This window comes from Tubulanus polymorphus, chromosome 4 (assembly GCF_964204645.1).
Source record: "Tubulanus polymorphus chromosome 4, tnTubPoly1.2, whole genome shotgun sequence".
Classification (NCBI taxonomy): Eukaryota; Metazoa; Nemertea; class Palaeonemertea; order Tubulaniformes; family Tubulanidae; genus Tubulanus; species Tubulanus polymorphus.
In genome coordinates, this window is record NC_134028.1 from 9,351,956 (window position 1) to 9,360,086 (window position 8,131).

Consider the following 8,131-nt stretch of genomic DNA (forward strand, 5'->3'; position numbering starts at 1 on the left):
ACGTGCGGAGGACAGAGACATCTATTGTCATCCAGTGTTATCTCGTGGTTGCGAAGCATAATCAACTTGTAAATAGATAAGATAACAAAATAAGATATATAAAATGATAAACAGACTAATGTTTATTACTGCTACAAATATATTTCTGATTGTATCGAACTTTGCGGATGCATTCGGACCTATTTAAAACACTTCTTCTATCAGTCGCGGACTATAGCGGAGTGGTTTTTTTTGTGAATCAGTATAACACGAGTTATTTTTCAAATCACCCGTTTCTCATTTATTCACACGTCAAATATTATTGAGTTTCACAAAGTCAGATATAGATGTATCATCTATAGATTCTTATTTTACTAGATGTTTATTAATAGGTTATTATTGCTCAGTGAATGGACAATTGAGAGAAATGGATATATCACGGTTTATCTATAGAATTGTAGGTAGTTTCTAAAGGATCAGCTTATCATTAAAAAAAAACACGGGCAACTTTTATGCTCAATTCTCAGTCTGGTGTGGGAAAAAATAACCGCCTGGGCTCGTCCGGGAATCGAACCCGGGACCTCTCGCACCCGAAGCGAGAATCATACCTCTAGACCAACGAGCCGTTGTCTGGCGGTAAAAATTTTAACAAAACCTAAGGTTCCTCTGCGGATGGGATTGATCTTGAGTTCTATGATCTTACATTGATCTTGTTGCGCATGCTATTTTTGCAAAGATATTATTTTCATGATCTTGCCTTTTTGTATAGAATATAAAATTGTATAATATATATAACTAACCACTTCGATCAAAAATGCTGTGTGATATGTTTTCTACCGATTTTGGCCAAGTATAGTCATTCTTGAAAATCATTTCACGAAATGCAGGCCTCGATACTCCCCTGAAATAAAGCCGATCACACTTTGGAAATTTGCGCGCTGAAGTCTTGCCTCACCAGAAACTGAGAATTCAGGTGGGTCTCGCCTTCCGATTGATTACTCACACGCAAGTTCCACGCTTCATGGTAACAACTCTGGATTCCAAAAGTTAGGCATTTTCACTTTTTGAGCTGCGCGGTGCAAAGCTCGTGGACTCAATGATCATCGAAGAAGTCCCGCATTCGAATTCTATACGATATAATTTATCGAAACGAAACCACAAACGTTTCGGCTGTTGACTCGTCGCTTCGGCTTCGTGGACTCAATCTGGCCAGATATCACTACTTGCTCCTGCGGCAAGATCGCGAGTTAAAAATGGAGTCGCTTATGAGGTGAAGGCTTGCGGTATAACGACAAGATCTCTAGCGTTTATTGTTACACTTAACATGCAACACGCATCTCTGCATAATGCATAAAAACTAAATTAACGTCATGTCAAATCAGCCCTTGTCTACTGACCCTTTACCGCTCTTAGTCTAATACTGAAATGATAGTCGGCTCGCTGAATTGCCAAAAGGCGAGTTCTCCGAGCGTTGTTCTGTTTGTTTAATGGCTAAACGTCGGGTTACCTTGGTTTCTTGAATTACCTCTAACATCAATATAACTAGAGTAATCCTAGATGGCTGAACATCTAGCGAAAAAATTACATATCTCACCGGCTCGGACGCCGTTTCAGTAGCGCCGGCTTCGGAGTCTGACTCGATTAGCTGCCTCATCGCCATCCAGTCGAATCATCCATCACACGCGCTGTGAAAGTCGTCGCTGATGCCAAACTTCTCATTTCCAACGACTACAAAAATAAGCCTGGAGACTGGACGTTGGGAAATACGTTCAACCGATGAAATGATATTCTATTTCTTTCTTTTTAAATGATCGAAGTTTGAAATTTTGAAACTCGCTTCCAGCGCCCTTTTCGCATTACTGAATATTCATCTAAAAATAGGGATCGACTCCATCATTCATTTCATCTAGATTTCGTTTGATTTTTGTTTTGATTTTGTGTCCCTTATGAACGCACCACTGCCGGAAGCGAAACTGGAGGTTTGATTCCCAAATCAGAAATCGAAGTGATCGGCGGTCGAATTTACAGAATTCTCTTTTTTGGTTTAAATTGAGGACCATATTTGAAACTTCGCTTCCGGTTCTCTGGGACAATCTTCAAACCAGCCTGCACCGGCAGGCGGCTGATTTGGGTTAATTTCGTTGGCTGCCTAGCTTAACAAATCGATAAGGAAATAACTATATTACAAGGTTGAAGATCATTTCTGAGTTTAGCTTCAATCTGGGGATAAAGGTGCCAGTAAGCGATTTGATTCTTTTGGCTTTTTTGATCGTGTAAAATTTTCCGATTTCTCTAATTTTGAGGAAGTTAAGAATATAAAAGTGAATACTGAGACAACAAACTGTATTCATAGCTTCTTATACTGATGGTTGTCGCATATGCGATAAGCTTAAGTCAGCGCATTTACTTGCATTACGATATCAAAAATGATCGATTATTGATTATTGCTATGATTTCCACTAACATAGATCAATACAGTATATATAGATTAACATGTAGATAAACAGGACACGGCCAAAGGAGAGAACACATTCCTAGATTTTTTTTTTGTCGAGAGTGTTTCGCTCAGCCATACAACGCTTGAGCTAGATCTCACGGAACTTATGATAATGATAAAATCTTTGCGAATTGTATCACATGATAACATGATCACATGGGATACCGGCACTCACCAGATGGCGCCACAGAAAACTGGGTCATACGTAGTGAAAAATCAGTCCATTTTCACTGAAATTTGAACTTGATTTTTAGGCTTACAAATTTGCAAATTACCAAACTATTCTTAATTGATACAAGATTCGCTTTTTCACTCGGCGTATGGTATCGACTTCTCTGAAAAATGGTTTAATGACGAGAAAATTGAACTCGAATTTGACTGGAATGTAGATGGAATTGAAGCGCGGTAACTCAGTGTCACTAGCGATCCTGGTGGAATCCTCGCTTGTCACAGTAGCGTTGTCGGTATCCCATTCGATTGAAGCAAATTTCTTGCTCATAAACTTTTGTTAAAAACTCAAATAGCAACAATGTACATATATATTATCTTAAGTATGTCCACGGTAGAGCGTATCGTTGACATCATGGTTCAAATCGAAGATTTACTTTAATTGAACACCAGGGGGCAGTTGCTTAGTCAAAATCGGTAACCAGGATCCAGATCCACAGCAATGAGTTAAGATTTGACTCAGAAATGAACTGTTTTCAACTCCCTAGAGTCAACTATAACTCACAACTGTGGAACTGTGTCCAGTGGATTACCGTCATGTAAAGGTGATAACTGTCTCAATGGTATTATTCAAGTGTTAACTTATGCTTAAGCAACTGGCCCCGAACATCAATGAGAAAGACTACCCCTAACAAAAGAATATTCCCGAAAAAATATAATCGGAGAGTGGTTATGAATGAAATCCTCTCTTGCACCAGTTTCTGGAAGTTAAGTATGTATAGCAATTTGAACGTAATGTATGATGATTTCTTGGTGAAAAAATGATTTCGTTGAGTTCGCAATACGGTGGTAAATTCGTTTGTAAAATTCGTTCGATTAGAAGTGAACTATTGATTGTAAATATAGTGCATATATTATCAAGTCAGTCAGTGCCCGTTCTATTGTTATTATGCAAATGTCGTTCACTGTTTTAAGTCCAATGAGAATAAATAAAAAATCATTTGATACAAATTAAGATTTTTGTGGCTTCGTTGCGTTTCTTGGTTTGCATGTATAGGCATATATATCAAGTGGAAAAGCTCAATATTGGTCGAACGGACCCCGAAGGAAAGGTGAATTCCTAAATGACTTGAACCTTATGACGACGGGGCCTTACCTAGCATTTGGATTTGGGGGTAGGGGAGGGGCTGGGCGATAAACCCGAAAATGGCAGTTCTATCGGATATTACTATATAGTATTTTGCAAAAAGGGCACTTTTTCCAAATTTACCTGCCCCCGCTAAATACGGCCCTGGATGACGTTGATGACTCTAATGGTATATCATTTCTTGAGGCCTTTGACTGAATTTTAGCTGCAGAAATGTATCCATTGATTCAAGTGGACCGAACGAGCAGGCCCCCTTCGTTTCATTACACTGAACCAAAATAATGTAGGTTAACAAATTTTGTCAAAGTCAGTCTGTACAAAAAGATTGACAGGAAATCGAAGCTGCATTCTTCTATCATTGTCCGCAGACATTTTCAATTAAATTTGTGTAATAGTTTCCGGCGCTCAGTAGCACAATAACTCCGCCATTTTCAAAAACCGAATACCCTTATTGATAGACAATTGCGCATTCAAGCGTGATGTTATTCGCATATCATGTTATACATTCCCATAGCTGAGATTCTCCTCTTCCGGATGCTTTTTACCGTTCTCGTTTATCCTGAATATTAGCTGATATCATGGTAGTTTAGACAGATTGTATTGTTCGGCAACGTTTGTGTTACGAAATCTGTTAAACGTCGTCGTTAGCCTAAAAGAAATGATATCTCGTTTCTTCTAATCGGCCAAGTCATTTTGTGAACTACAATAAAACTTGTCGGGTCAACTTTTATGCTGAGTGAGGAAACAAGGTATCAATTTCTTAGTCTAGGTGTTTTCTTTATCAACTCAATCAAAGCTCTGAGAATAATCTGTCAGATGCGTTTGGTGTTGGGTGACGTGGGGAAAATATTCTTCGAGAAACAATGGAACAATGAATTGCGCAGATATCATATATACAGTGTATGTATCACCTCTGACGTGTATACATATGCGTACAGTGTAATGATATAATTAACAGTGTTGTACGTATTGATCAGTAATATCGTATCGATTGGTATCTTTCTGAGCCGTATGTCAATTGTTACATCGTCCGATCGTGGGACGCCTGTCCATGCGCGTTTAAACTTACTAGAAGGACGGCGCACCAGCTTATTTCAAAGGAATCAATTGTTTCCGACGCTGTTTATCAGCGGAGAGTGAACATTTTGCAGTTTATACGTCCATGGCCCGAGTGGAGGCCCACGGCCCAATACTAACCGTAAATAAGCGTTACTTCTTTCAAAGACCATTCGAATTTCAAATCATTCTTCGCACAGATCCAATGCCTTGCCACTTTAACAGATGTTTAAACTACCTGTGTTAAGAAACTGTGTTTAAAAACTTAATTTGGTGTCAAGAAAAGATACATAGTACGGAAATGGTAAATACTTCAATACGGTGATCGGCTAAGTCATCGAAAATCTTGTTGAGCTTTTCTGGAAGATGAATTGTATCTATAGAAATTATTTTGTTATAGAATCCCGGAGTAATTTCGTCGAGTGTCCGATGATAACTGTGTTTCGATGGTAAGTCTGGAAGTCATGCAGAACGTAACGTAATCAACTTATCGGAAGAACTGATAAGATATCGATCAAGTCTCAACAGACTAATTTAATTCGACGTTTCGTCCTCGGACGAAACGTCGATTCGTGTTTTATGTGTAACTGGTCTTTTTGATCGTAGACGATGTTGGATAATGCAGTTACCGCATCAATCTGTTGCTGCCATTTAGAGAAAAACTGAAGCCTTTTTTTCGCGATGCATCGAGACAAATATCCTCTATACGTACACGGCTGTATTCATTCGGGAAAAGCGACACCGATTGTCCAAAGAATCATTATTAGCATTAAAGCTAAAAGAGTGATACCTTGTTTCTCCGAATCAGCCGGGTTATTTTTGTAAACCGCAGTAAAATTTCTGATCAGTTCATTTCTAGAGCTGCTGCATCTGTTATGGTTAACTTGATCATGATTTAAAAAAAGTAATCTTCAGGGTACATAGCCCTCCGGCCGGGTCAACTTTTAAGCTTAGCAGAAAGGGGAAACAAGGTACGTATAATTTCTTCAGCCTTATACACGCGGAATAAAAACATTGCCGTTTTAGATGGCCCCGCGATGCCGCAGTGACATCACGTGAACGTTGCATATATCGATTCGATCAGAATTTAGTTTTCGAGCAACCGCAAAAATTTGACGACATTTTCCTTTTCAAAATCCATTCTATTACGACGTTCCGTTTGTTACGATTGATTTATATACTCGATAAAAAGATACTTCAAGTCAGAATTCATTTCTCAGTTAATTGTGGACCCCGGAATTGAGAGTTACGAATAGCTAACTGTTGGGCGTCTAAATCGAAGAAATCTCTTCAACGCTGTCCGATTTTTTGTATAACAGCTAAGAACAAACGGACCCGGTAAACTCCCTGGTAATTCACTAATGGCTGCTCGAATATCTATTGCTATGCAGGACTTGTATGGCAATAAGGCAGTCGCACAACACCCCGAGAATCTCGAGACCTCTACACAGACTGTCGGATCTAAATGGAATTGGTTTATCATTTGGCAGGACAAACATTTCTCGAATTCTTGACGAACATTGGACACCAAATATCGGCTGAAGGAAGTATATATACATATACGTATTTGCTAATTGTTTACGGGCGGGAGTGAAAGCGACTTGATCGCCGATATACATCGCGACGAAACGGTCAGGCTTATCTGATATTCAAGTCACAGCGCGTGTCATTTTAAAAGTACAGGTCTGATAATTGGAAATCTGCGGCAATCTGTCATTGCGCTGAAAGGTCGTGTGTTAAACAAGACTTCTCTTTCATCCACTCGCACGGGGAAAGATTTGACGATCTATCTATATATCCGATAAATCTCACTTATCGATATGGAATTGCTTTGAAAAATTTACATGGTAAACGGAATATCGGATTCGACGAGACCGAATATCGACTATTCATAAAGATAAAAAAAGTTGACATTGACAAAGAAAATGAAAAGACAAGCATTTTTTTCTAGGATGACATAAAATGTCGATCGCTTAATCGAGGCCCTCCTTCATAACACACTTGCTCATAACACACTTGGTCACACTTTTCCTTTCCAAAAGCATTATACCTTTTGTAAATTATGTGTTTAATGTATTCATTTACTTGAATTATCTTCAGGTATCCGCCATACAGTACTATGTATTTGTGTTGTATCATGAAAATTTGCTTTTTGATATAATAAACTAAAGGATAATAATAATTCTTTATCAGCTTTATTTTGTTAATTATGCTCCATTCTTTTGTCTTTTTTGTCCATTTTGAAATCCATGATTAATGTTTTCCATCAAATCAATTGAATTGAATTGCACTATGATGTGCCTTTTCATTCCCAGATGGTTAGGGTACTCGGAGCCTATTGAAGAGAAAAATAGAGAGCAGTGACGTTTAGTTAGATAGTTTTCAAAATGAAGTCGAAAAGTCGCTCACCAGTTCTCATAGTTTTCTGCATAATTTTCATTTTTGCTTCAATTGAATTATATAAATGTCACTCGTCTCGTCTGTGGAAACAAACTCGGAGCTTTCCGGGATATTCCGACCGTTGTTAATGACGCATTGATAACTTTAGTACGACATGTCGCAATAGTATATACGAGTTGCCATCGCGTGTGCCAAAAAAACTAATATGTCTGACTTATGTCTGCTTTGTATACGACTAGCTAGATTAAAAAACATACGACAAACAACTTGTACAAACACCGAGGAGATTATAACAGAACTACGATCGACGTTTTCATTCGGAAAAGAAATAATTGTCTCGAGTATGAGATATACAGAAGAGAAACAGTCGCTTAAAAACGACGTCATTAGCCAAATTCGTGCACGAAGTGACAATAAGAAGACACGGTCATATCGTTTCTAACCGCAGTCGCACGCAATCATTTGAACCCCCTATTGGGCACCGGCTAGAATAGAATAAGCCCCCCTAGTGATAATAACCTGAACTAGTACACTCCAAGCCGATCAAAACGCGTAATTAAAAATGGCGTTACGCGTATAACAGATGACAGCGTCGATTCGAATAAAAAGTAAATAAAATAACAGTTTTTGTTGCCGTCGATATTCTGTGAAAAAGAAGAAATGCATTCCTATTGAAATAGAACATCGTGGCGTTTCTTATTCTTTCCTTCTCAGGCTTTCAATGTAATACACATTGGATGGCCAGACCAGTGAATAACAGATACCCGCACCAGGTGTCCAAGTTTGCTACTTTTTAGTTCGCGTATCGTGGATTTGAACATCACAAGGCCCCGGAGACAACAGAAATACGACCCTCGTCTGTCGCAAAGTATACGACATTCGTT

The 8,131-nt window shown here is 38.7% G+C and overlaps 1 non-coding gene across 1 annotated transcript; it reads right to left on the bottom strand.

Annotated features, from left to right (window-relative positions):
* Window positions 1-532: 532 nt before the first annotated feature.
* Trnap-cgg (transfer RNA proline (anticodon CGG)) lies at window positions 533-604 on the bottom strand. The gene has a single exon. It is a non-coding gene; the product is annotated as a tRNA-Pro (tRNA).
* Window positions 605-8,131: the final 7,527 nt, after the last annotated feature.